This window comes from Peromyscus maniculatus, chromosome 5, assembly GCF_049852395.1.
Source record: "Peromyscus maniculatus bairdii isolate BWxNUB_F1_BW_parent chromosome 5, HU_Pman_BW_mat_3.1, whole genome shotgun sequence".
Taxonomy (NCBI): Eukaryota; Metazoa; Chordata; class Mammalia; order Rodentia; family Cricetidae; genus Peromyscus; species Peromyscus maniculatus.
In genome coordinates this window covers 40170547-40183820 of record NC_134856.1, presented here as the reverse complement: position 1 = coordinate 40183820, position 13274 = coordinate 40170547, and positions in this window count along the sequence as shown.

The following is a 13274-nucleotide window of genomic DNA, read 5'->3' as shown; positions in this document are numbered from 1 at the left end:
AGCTTCACAGAGTTAAACAAATGCAACATAAACTAAAGTAACACACCTCAAAATAATATTCTTCTACAATTAACTTAAAATCTACTTCATTTGGCATTAATTTAACCACTTCAACTTCTCATTGTGTAATATTTTTCTATTTACTATCAACCTTCTTTGTGTCTCTTGTAGACAATATTACCTGTTCTAACAATTCTGTTTTTTCATTGAAATTTCTAGACCTTTTAATGTAATTATCAACATGGTTCCATGTAGATCAATCATCTTGTTATTTGTTTTTTTGGATCTCTACTGATACTGTTTGTCTTTCTTTTTTTAGATAGGGTCTCATATGCCCTATGCTGGCCTTGTTCTTGACATGTAGCCAAGCACAAGCCTCTGCCTCCATCTCCCAGGTGCTGTTTCTGTTGTCTTTTCTGTTTTAGGTGATCCACAGTTCTCCTGACAATCAAAGTTTCTAACACAACTTCTCGTCACTCTGAACAACTTTGTTTATAGTTCAAGTCTGCTAGTGACAAATCCTGTTTTTTTTTTTTTTTTTTTTTTTTTGCTTTATGATTTTGGGGTTTGTTTGTTTTTCAAGACAGGCTCTCTATGTGTGTAGCCTTGGCTGTCCTAGAACTCGCTCTGTAGACGAGAGTTGTTCCACACAAAAGCTTTTTACTGGTGCCTTGGGGAACACAAGAAAAAACATGTCCACCTGGGGCAAAGCATTGACCGAAGAGGGCCCCACTGCAGGGTAAGAGGTTCCTCAGAGATACAGGGTGGACATCTTGAGGGGCAATTGAGAGCAGAAGGGGTTAGAGAGCATACGAGTTAGTCATTCTTCACTCAAGAAGCTTTCGAAGATTTACGCTCACGTCTGTTAATTGGACACTGGAGGGCAGGTGCCTGAGGACTGGGGACACCCAGCTTCAACACAGGAGACCCCGGTTTAATCTGATTACTATTATGAAGCGTGTGTACTTTCAGTTCTTCCGGCCCCCAGCCAGACCCCAGATGTCTTACTATTCAGCCAAGGTATGTGAAAACTTGCCAAAAATGATGTCCTTACCCTGGTGGGTAGATGGGGTCCTGCTGACTTTACGATACCACCCAGGGTGTAGCTCACCATGCAGACTACAGAATGTGTCCCTGAGCCAGGAAACATGTCAAAACAGTGAGTCCTCTCTCACCGTCAGAAATACTTTCCCAGAGACACCAGTAGTTCAGGTTACCAGCGTTGGGACGGGTGGCACGGGAGTTAGTTCTAGCTTCACCTATGAAGAATCTGTCCTGGCTTCCAGGGCCAGGATGATGGTGAGGACAGTGAGGCATAAAAGTGTGCTGTTTAAAGTGGTGTCCAAACACTCAACAGTCAGACAAATTTTGTGATAATTCAGTGTTTTTCTAGAATTGTGTAAAAGTGCACTCTGTGTGTGTGTGTGTGTGTGTGTGTGTGTGTGTGTGTGTGTGTGTGTCCCTTGAGCATAGTAGGCAAGCACTCTACCACTGAACTTTATCCTCGATGGCTTCTTTTTTTTTTTTTTTTTAAGATTTTGCGTATCCCTTAAATTTTGTCCTTGCTAGGAACCTAAGAACAGACTTCTACAAAATCTTCTCAACCCATGGGGGCTGGAGAGATGGCTCAGCGGTTAAGAGCATCAACTGCTCTTCCAGAGGCCTGGGGTTCAATTCCCAGCAACCATGTGACAACTAACAACTGTCTGTTACTCCAAGATCTGACACCCTCACATAGACATACATGCAGGCAAAACACCAATGAACAAAACATAAAATCAAAATAAATGAATTAGCCGGGCAGTGGTGGTAGTATGCCGCATGGGGGTGGGCTCTTTTAGGTAGGATATTATTTATCCTTATTTTATGTACATTGGTGTTTTGGTTGAACAAGTCAGTAAGTGACTCCAGGTCCCACTTAATTCCCTTGTCTATAAGATGGGACTGCAATTCACTTTTAAAACCACGTCATTAAGAAACAACAAAACACTTTCCCTCAGGTGGCAGAGGCTGGTGGGTCTTAGTGACTAATTCCAGGCCAGCCAGGACTACAAAGTGAAATCTTTCCTCAAAGAACAACCAAACACCACCACCAAGGATAGGGTACTAGTTCACTGGAGAGAGCACGATGACTATATGACGATGGGCCAAGGTTCAATCCATACCAGCCTTTGTAGTAAATAAGTAAATGAATAACTACAGGCCAACTCGATTTCCCTTAGTCTCAATCAGGACAATAAGTTTTAGAACATTTTCATTATGTTGTAAAAATGAAACTCTCTCTCTTTTTTTTTTTTTTATCTTTCCAAGACAGGGTTTCTCTGTAGCCCTGGCTGGCCTCGAACTCAGAGATCTGCCTGCCTCTGCCTCCGAGTGCTAAGATTAAAGGCGTGCACAAACACACCCAGCAAAAAGAAGCCCTTTAGCAATCACTCACTCCCCTTCCGTCTTCCCCTCACCCCTGCACAGTCTACCTCTGTGGACTTACCTGATCCGGACGTTTACATAAATGCATTCTTGTATCGGCTTTCTGTCATTTGTAATAGTGTTTTCAGAGTTGAACACGTTAGAATGTTATTACTGGGGCTGACAAGATGGCTTACCAGGTAAAGGGGCCTGCCAGAAAAGCCTGATGACCTGAGCCTGAGCCTCAGCATCCACAAAAAGCTGACGCAGCGGCTCACATCTGTAATTCTTACAGCGAGTTAGCAGGCAGAGACAGGACAGGGCACAAAGCTCACAGGCCAGTCAGCCGGGACTAGGCAGAGCAGCCGAAAAAGAGACCCTGCCTCAACAGAGCCAAAGCAGAGAACTCACCCCCAAAGTTGTCCTCAGACCTTGACATGCACTCATGCACTAGCATCCCCCATGTATATATGTGTGTGTGTGTGTATACATATATATGTATATATATGTACCCACACTCACCCAGCGCACGCATACACACACACACACACACACACATACACACACACACACACACACGCACGCACGCATGCACGCACGCACGCATGCATGAATATACATACCTGTACAGACACATGCATGCACTCATGCACACACACATACACACTAATAAAAATAAGTTGACATTCAAAAACCCCCAAACTATGTTTGTTTGTTACTTGCTGTTTGAGACAGGTGATTAGCCTGAAACTTGTGATATAGGCTTGAGTTCCTGGTCATTCTACCTCTACTTCCCAGTTGCTGAGATTACAGGCAAATGTCACCACACCTTTCAGGAATTCTAGTATTTTTTTTTACAACTGAACGACTATTTTTTTTTTCTTTTCTGGAGACAGGGTTTCCCTGTGTAGCTTTGTGCCTTTCCTGGAACTCACTTTGTAGACCAGGCTGGCCTCGAACTCACAGAGATCCACCTGCCTCTGCCTCCCGAGTGCTGGGATTAAAGGAGTGCGCCACCACCGCCCGGCTTGAACGACTATTTTATACTTCTGCCTATAGAGACCTATCTGGATCTAGCTGATAGAAAACTTAGGCAAAAACAGCCTGAGCATCCCCTGAAACAGAATAAGATGGAGGGTGCCCAGACTGCTTAGTATAGAGTGGGGTATAAGACTGAAGCCGTGGCTCGGCGGTGAAGGACTAACCTGGGCTACAAGAATCCCTGTCTCACAGGAGAGTGTGTAGCCCAAATTCCAATCCCTGCTATGTTTGCCCTTGGAGCAGAAAACTCTTGCACTTGCCTCTGGGAGATCAGCCCCTTGACTCCCTATCTACATCAGTAAAACCTTCCTGGAATGCCATTTGGGTAATTGAATACAGTAGCCAAATCCTTCCTCTCTCCTGGCAAATCAGCAAGTACTTATTAGGCATCAACTGTGTACTCAAGCACAAATCCCAGCACCATTTGAGACCAGTGCAGATGGATAAGCCAAGATGCTCATGCGTGACCAAAATAGACTGTTGTCCGGCCCACCTGTCCAGAGGCTTCAGAGGCTGGAGACTGGACAGGTTGGCTTTCTTGTTCTGTGGGCTGGCTTTCAGAGCAGTCGGTCATAATAACACTTTTAGAAGTAGTTTCATTTTGAAAACTCCCATGGATGTGAAAGACCAAGGTTGCAGAACAAGTCTCTATTATGGACGGAGGGTACTTGGTAACAAAATATAAAGCTTAGCCTGACTAGATTCTGGGTTGGGAAAATAACCGTAAAGTGCATTATGGGGAAGCAGTAACTAGAATGTTAACTATAGATTAGCTATTAGGAGTGGAGTGATGTTGAATTCTGTTTTTGGGAAATACACATGAATGTATGATTGTAAATCTACAACTTAAACTTGAAAAAAAAAATACAGATGAAGCCAACCTTCTGTGTCTGTGGACTCTGCATCTGAGGATTCAGCCACACTTGGGTCAAAATCTTAGAACAAAAGTCCACCTCTGTGACAAAAATGCACAAACCTTAATGTTTGACATTTCCCTTTAAAAATACAGTATAATGGGAGCTGGGGGAGATGGCCTGGTGTTTAAAATGTTTGCTATGCAAACACCAAGACCAGATTTTGGACCCCCAGAACCCAGGAGTTTAGTTAAGGTTACTATTGCTGTGATAAATACCATAACCAAATGCTCCTTTCGGAGGAAATGGTTTGTTTTTCTTACACTTCTGCTTCCTAGTCCATCATCCAGGGAAGTCGGGGCAGGAACTCAAGGCAGGGACCTGGAGACAGGAGCTGTGCAGAGGCCATGGAGGGGCGCTGCTTACTGGCTTGCTCTCCATAGTTTGCTCAGCCTGCTTTCTTATAGAACGCAGGACCACCAGTCCAGGGATGGCACCACCAACAGTGAGCTGGGCCCTCCCACATCAATCCCTAATTAAGAAAATGCAAGCCAGGCAGTGGTAGCTCATGCCTTTAATCCCAGCACTCAGAAAGCAGAGGCAAGCAGATCTCTGTGAGTTCGAGGCCAGCCTGGTCTACAGAGCAAGTTCCAGGATAGCCAAGGCTACACAGAGAAACCCTATCCCTCCCCCCAAATGTCCTCCAGGCTTGCCTACAGCCTGATCAAATGGGTCAAAATATTAGGAAAAAAAACCCACATCTGTGATGAAAATGAAGCATTTTCTCAATTGAGGTTCCCTCCTCTCAGATGATTATAATTTGTGTTGAGTTGACATAAAAACTAGCCAACACACTAGGTAAGTGCCAGGTGGACATGGGTGCCCACCTGTAATTCCAGCCTTAGAAGGCAGTGACAAGGATCCCCAGAGCAGGCTGGCTATCAAGACTAGCTGTATCATCGAGCTCTTGGTTAGACTGAACAACTCTAGGTGGTGGTTTGAACAGGTATAGTCCCCCAGAGTCATGTGTTTGAATGCTTGGTCATAGAGAGTGGCACTATTAGAAGGTGTAACCTTGTTGGAGTAGGTGTGGCCTCATTGGAGGAAGTGTGTCACTGTGGAGGCCGGCTTTGAGGTCTCATATATGCTCAAGCCATACCTAGAGGAACAGTTCACTTCTTGTTGCCTGTGGCTCAATGTAGAACTCTCAGCTGCCTCTCCAATACCATGTCTGCCTGCATGCCACTCGACATGATGATAATGGACTAAACCTCTGAAACTGTAAGCCAGCCCCAATTAAATGCTTTCTTTTATAAGAGTTGCTGTGGTCACAGTGTCTATTCACAGGAATTAAAACCCTAACTAAGATATCCTACTTCAAAGCATAAAGTGAAAGCTATGGAGGATGATTCCCATCAACCTCAGAGTCCCACACGCACACAGGTACATGTGTACTCACACATGTGTCCACATGCTTGCAAACATGCATACTTAGTGGTACATAACACACATGCATGAATAATACACAGTGCAGGACGATAGGAGAAAGCTTAGTCTGTAAAGTGTTTTTCATATATGTGTGAAGACATGAGTTTAAGTCCCAGAATACACATAAAAATCTGGAAATATAAAAATGGTAGTACGTGTTTATAATCGAAGCATTGGGAAGGTAGAGACAGGTGAATCCCTGGGGCTTGCTGGTCATTCAGCCTTGCCTAATCAACAAGTCCCAGACCAGTAACACTGTCTCAAAAACAAGGTAGATGGTTCCTGAGGGGAAAGGCACCCCTAGCCCCCAAACGTACACATGTGTACACACACACTCATATATACATACCTACACACACACACACACACACACACACACACACACACACACACAATGTAATGCTGGGCGTGGTGATACATACCTGTAATTCTAGTAATTGGGAGGCTGAGGCAGAAAGATTGTGAATATGAGGTCAGCAAGGGTGCATAGCAAGACCTGGTCTCATGAAATGCAGTGCACAGGCAGGTGAGAGGACTCAGCAGGTAAAAGCACTTGCCTTGATCCACAGATCCTCTGACCTCCACATGCATGCCACAGCCTGTACACACTTGTGCATGCACACACATATACCACTAATAAAGAAGTAAAAAAAAAACAATTAAACAAATATACAGTGTAGTCACTGGTTACACAGCAAGTGTGCTGTGTTAGGAGTCACAGATGATTTAAAGAATGTGTGAAGATGTGTATTGGTATGTACAAATTCTAAGTGTTCCACATAAAGGTTTCGGGCATCGTGGACTTTGGTATCTTTGAGAGATCCCAGAACCCACTATGGATACTGAGGGGTAACTGTATGTATATTCAGAAATTTACCTATGTGCACCTGTGTGTGAAGAGAGCGAGGAGGAGAGAGATTTTAAAATCAACAAAATGTCAATGAAGTTGGAGTTGTGTGTGGGAGTTCTTTCTATGTGTTGTTTGTTTGTAAACTTGAAATTGTGTCAAAACAAGAGCCTCCTGGAAGTCTTCTGTCTCCCGCTCCTTCACAGCAGGTAAAAACAGAAGCAGGAGTCAGCTGCCTGCCAATCTCCCCTGTGACCAAGCTGCCCGTGTCTCAGTGCTGGAGGTGACAAGCGTCTGAGTGATAACATCAGCTAGCAGATGGTTAGGAACCCCAGCACCGTCCAAACCTCGAACTGTCCTTGTGCCCTTGTGTGCAAACTTGGCATCATCCCTGTTACCCCCGGAGTGAGACCCTAAGAGCCAACTCAACGTGCCTCTGTCCTTGCCTTGGATCTGGGGCCATCTCAGTGGCTGAGAAGTGACATCACCAGCCTGGAGACCGAGTTCCTTTTGAGCTGGGCACCCAGATCAAAAGCAAAATCCCTCACATTTCCAACATCTCTGAATCAGAAGCTCAATATAACTTGATCTATGCTGGCCCAGAGTGAAAAACCGCCACACACACACACACACACACACACACACACACACACACACACACACACGGGGGGGGGGGGGGACGGGGGACGGGACGGGACATGCCACTGGAACTAGGAGAGCAGATGGCAGCCCCACAGACTTCAGAAGCAGACCTTCCGATCAAGGCCGAGAAATGCCCATGTTAAACACATGGGGCCTCTGGCTTCCAGAACTCACTAACACTGAACTCTACAGAATAGTTTCAATGCCAGTCCAGCCTGGGTATCACCATCTGCCGGCCAGAGCCAACCCACTGACTTCCAATTAGCAGCAAGAGGAAGCGGAGAGGAGAGGGCACTCAGCCCAGGGCTTCAAAGAGTAGGGAGTTCAGGGAGATCCCAGCAAGAGCATCGATCACAGAGCGCCTGGGGAGATCTTCGCTGCAGCAAAGATCTTTCCAGTTCTCATGAAAGTGCTTACTGACTGCGATGGCCCACAGCCCAGATGGCCTCCTCCTGGGGACAAAGATTTCCTCCTCCAGGTCTTATGCGCATGGGGGAGAGGTCAGCCTGCAGCTGGTCACCATTCACAGATAGCATCCCTGGCTTTCCTGACTACCTGCCTGTGAATCCCAGACTCCAGCACAAAGTGAGTTCCCAGCAAACCCCTTCATCTTGGTTACCAAGTACTGGCCTAAATGCTTTATAAGTCCTGTAGTAACCCTTTGTGTACAGTACTTTGTAATCCTCACTTGACAGAAACTGAGGCACAGGTGGTGATAAACGACTGGTTGGTGGCGCTGGTTACTGGCGGAAAAGTCATGGGCCACGGCCACTACTATCCGAGTTACAAAAAGCTTCATTAGAAAGAGGCCAGGCCTGGAAAGAAAGAAAGATGGTGGAGGCAGAGTGGGAAGAGAGAGAAAGCAGAGAGAGAACACAGAGAGAGAGCGTGTGGGGGTCCGGGTCTGGCTTTTTAAGGTGGGTACTAAGGGGGTACATAGTCACCAGCGTCCCCTAATGATGTAAGATGCAAGAACCAGAGATGGGCATGTGCAGAAGTGAGGGCAGGATCCTAACAGGTGGTATTAGCTTCCCATTATAGCAACAAAGTATCTGAGATAAACCTTTTTCTTTTTCAGTTTTATTATTATTATTATTTTTAAGTAAGTTAAATTTTGCTCACAGCTTTGGAGGTTTCTACTCAATCATCAGTTGACCCTGCTGCTCTGGGTCTGTTTCAAGGCAGCAATCATGGCAGGGAAATGTTTTAAACCAACTGGATTACATCATGGTATCTCCGAGGCAGAGAGGAAGAAACCAGCTACCTACAACTCCCTTCAAGAACAAGCACACAGTGACCTAAGATGTTCCACCTCTTAAAGGACCATGGCTTCAGCAGGTGGGCCTTTGGGGAATGTTTCAATCCAAAATTTTTTTCTTAAAGATTTATCTACCGAGTGTGTGTGTGTGTGTGTGTGTGTGTGTGTGTGTGTGTGTGTGTGTATGCCCACCTGCATAAGTTTATGTGCACCGTGTATGCAGGAACCAGTAGAGACCAGAAAAGAACATTAGATCCCCTGGAGCTGGAGTTAGAGGAGGTCACGAGCCCTCATGTATGTCTAAGGAACTGAACCTGGGTCCTCTGCAAGAGCAGCCAATGCTCTTAACCCCTGAGCCATCTCTCCAGTCCCTGGTAAAAATCACACTGCATTCATGCCCAGCAGCCTCACTTTTAGCATTCCTCCCATTGGTTTGAAGTTTCCCATTTGATTCTTTGTTGTTATTCATTGTTTCCTTTGTAGTGCTGGGAATCGTACCCAGGACCTCATGCATGCTAAGCAAGTGTTCTGTCTCTAAGCTACATGTGTATGTTACTGATTTCCTCATCCCTAGTGCTAAGGATGGACCCCGTGCTTTTTGTTGGTTTGTTTTTGTTTTTTCGAGACAGGGTTTCTGGGTGTAACAGTCCTGGCTGTCCTGGAACTCACTCTGTAGACTAGACTGGCCTCGAACTCACAGAGATCCGCCTGCCTCTGTCTCCTAGTGCTGGGATTAAAGGCGTGCGCCACCACCGCCCGACTGGACTCCACCATGTTTGTTGAATGACTTTCTGAGAGAAAAAGTTGCTCGGAGCCAGGTATGGCGGCACCTACCAACCCTTGACTTGGGAAGTGGAGGCGGAAAGATGAGAAACACAAGGTCAGCCTTGGTTACTTATGAAGTGTGAGGCAACCCTGTGTTACACGAAGAACCTGCCTAAAACAAGCAAGCAAGCAGGAAGATGGCGGCAGGAGGAAAACCCACAAGTTTGCTAGAGGAAAGTAAGAACTAGAGCGGGCCCTTCTGAGACTCTCCACTGCCGAGCATGGGCTGCTGGAGAGGTGGCTCAGTGGGTAAAGTGTTTGCCTTGCATGCATGAGGACCCGAGTTTGAATCCTTAGCATGCAGGTTAAAAGCCTGGCATGATGGAGGAACCTGCAGCCCTAGTGCAGGGAAGGTAGACACGGGAAGGTCCATGGTGCTCACTGGCCAGCTAGTTTAGTCTAATATATGTGAGCTCCCTGTCTCAAACACCATCGAGGTGGGGCTGGAGAGATGGCTCGACAGTTAACAACAGTGGCTGCTCTTCCAGAGGACCAGGGTCTGATGCCCAGAGCCCACACAGTGGCTCACACTGTCTGTAACGCCACTTCCAAGGCATATGGTGTCCTCTTCTAGGGCATCAAACACTCACAAGGTATGCAGATGTATGCAAGCAAGCGAAACGCCCATTCACATGTGTTTAAAAATATGGTAGAGATCAACAGAAGAAGACACCCAACATTAATCTCTGGCCTCTACATGCACCTGAGCACACACACAAACACATATACACACACATTTTTTTAAAAAATCATAACTTGGGCATCTGTGAAAATGCAAACCCTGAGTCAGTCAGTGAGCAGCAGGCCCAAGACTCCTTGCTTCTAGGAACTTTCTGGTAATCTAACAGTACTGGTCCCTGGACCTCTGTTTGAGCATGAGACCCTAGATGATCCCTGGCCCTTGCCAGCTCCCCAAGGGAGCCTCATCTTCCATCTAGAACTCCAGGCCTCGGCTCCCCACCAGGCTCCTCCTGACAGTGCTCTCCCAACCTTAGTCAGCCCTGCTCTCTCTTGGCCCTGGGTTCAAAGATAATTTATGCAGACCCCGCATTTGCCGTGAATCCGAAGCAATGCTCCCCATCAAAGGCATGGGAAGAAAACCCCCGTGATTTTCTTCTGGGCATGGCCCAAAACTCAGGAGCACAGCTCTAAGAGGCCTCCCTACTCCCGACCAGCTAGTCAAACCTACCTGATGGTGCAGCATTTTCTCCACAGCTGGGGTTCCCCAGGCTTCCTGACTGTCATCCATAGTGCCTTCATATGGAAATTCCAAAGCCATCCTTGGAAACAGATAAGGTGCCTTTATCTGAAAGAGAAGGAGGCTGAGAAACATCCTTCTCAGCCAGTGGCCTCTTTTCCTTAAGACCAGGTTCCAAATCTTAACCTCCCTTCTCTGTCTGCTCCCTCCCACAACTGCCCCAGGAAAAGGATTGAACCTAGGACTCCGTGCATGCTGGGCAAGCCTTCTGCCACTGAGCTATATCGCCAGGCCTTTATTTTATTTTATTTCTTTTTACTTGTTTATGTTGAGACAGGGTTTCTATGTAACCAAAGATGACCTTGAACTTCGGGTCCCCCCTCTCCACCTCCTGAGTGCTGAGACTAGTTTATGAGATACTGGGAACTGAACCCAGGGCTGGTGCAGGCTAGCAGAGACTCTACCAGTTGAACCACACGCTTGGCCTTTGCATTTTGAGACAGGGTATTGTTTGTAAAGATGCCTTGAACTTACTGTGTCGTCCAAGTAGGCCTTGAGCCTGCCATCCTCCTGCTTCAACTTCCCAAGCTGCTGGGATTACAGGCTTGTACCCCAGGCCCAACCCCACCCTTCTTCCTAAAGAACATAACATCTTTACTTACTTCTAATCATAATCCAACAGGCTTACGATTCTCAATTTAGTCTCTTAACCTCAGTCACTTTCTACTGCCTTCCGACCCTGGGAAGCTGACCCTGGGACTGCCTGAAAGGCTCAGGAGAGCCTTCACCCTCCGGCTTCTGGTTGAATGTTGCGTGTGTGTGTGTGTGTGTGTGTGTGTGTGTGTGTGTGTGTGTGTGTGTGTGTGTGTGTGTTGGGGGTGAGGGGTGGGGGGTAGGGAAGGGAGGGGGAGGCGTGTAGGGAGCAGGGCAGGGGAAGGGGTGCTGCATCAGGAGAGACATGGGGAGACTCTGGCTTCAGTCTCCCATCACAGGGAAGCCACAGCCTCTGACCCCCTAAGGAGGCTCCTCAGGGCTCAGCCCTCTGGGCTCCCTTTGGCCCTTCAGCTGGAGGGAGCTAACAACTTCCTGTTATTGCAAGACCCAGAGCCTTTTACTCTGGGCTCCTTTTATTAATTTTTAGCCCCCAAATAAACCCTTTTCAATGCACCTTCTGTTTCCTCCTAGAACTAAGGATGTTGTTTAAAAAAGAAATTATGTACAAAGTCTCTATTTGGCATAAGCCAACAAAAATGAAGCCTTGAGCATAGAATTTGGGGCAAATGAGAGTCTGGAGTGAGAGAGAGGCGCTATTTTGGAGGGGGGAGGTGTGTGGGTGTCTCTCAATGCCTTGAAATCCAGCATCAGGGCACAGGAGGTAGCTTCTCATTAATTTGATTCTCTTCACCAGACACATACTGGGAGCCTGCTGTGTTCCAGAAACACGGCTCTGGATTGTGGGAACCCAGAACTGTCAAGAGCAGGCCCCAGGTCCCAGAACCTCACACGCAGGGACTCAGCCCATGGCGGGATGAAGGGCCTGCAGTGCAATTGAATGTGACAGGCAGCCAAGGCAGGCAAAGCCAGCAAGATAAGGACCTAATCGGAGGGCAGACAGGACAGAGGGAGAAGGGCAGGCCCGGGCTCTGCTCCATCTCGGGGACCTGGAGGGTCTTGTGGGGTTGGGGAGGAGGTCACACAGACCCGTTGGCAGCTCAGCCCCAAGCCACAGCATCCCCCTCTCTGTAGCCACTTCTGGAAACCCCAGAAGTTGTATTAGTGCCTGCCCTGTCATGGTACTTCTTCCCCCATTTGGCTCCCACTGGCCAGGAGCGGAACACACCCACTTCACAGACACAGACACACACACAGACACACACACACACACACACACGAATAATAATAATAATAAATAAAAATAAAAATTTTAAATTCATAATTTAAGTCAGGCCTGGAGGCACAGGCCTATAATCCCAGCCACCAGCAGATCTTAAGTTCAAGGCCTGCCTGGGTAACTTAATGAAACTTTGTTCCAAAAAGAGAGGTTACAAAAAAAGAGGGCTAAGAGACAGCTCAGAGGTACAGCACTTGTGGGAGGCTCTATGTTCAATTCACAGTTCTGAAAAAAATTAAATAAAAAAAATTTAGCTTGACATAATGTCATCAGTAACCTCAGCACTTAAGGGCTGAGGCAGAGGATTGTAAGTTCAAAGCCAGCTGGGGCTTCACAGAGAGACTCTGTCTCAAAAAGGCCAAAATGATAATTATAACTATAATTATTATTATTAAAGTCTTCTCCTCAAGGAAGGTAGGAATTGGCGCTATGAAAACATGGATTTTGGGTTCGTTTCCTGGCCTCAAACTCTGATTTCACCACCGCCTGCCTGTGGTTCTTCAGTGTGGACTGGCAGTTCTTGGCCAGACAGTGTTTTCCTCTGTAAGTGAGGATGATACCAGGGCCTCCCTTGTGGGTGCACTGTGAAACTGTACTAGGTGGGAGACTCCATACAAAACGCTAAGCGCCACCCCTGGCTGGTTGTACACGTTGCTGTCGTAATCAGTTTGAAGTCAGGATAGGTAAGTGCTTGCTGTTCAGTCTGGGAGAATTCGCATTTGGTTCCTACAGCATCTCTGTATTCAGCCTTGGACAAGTCACTTGGACTGGGCCTCAGCTCCTTAGTTATAGCAGGAGAGGATGTACCAGTGCATGCACAGGAA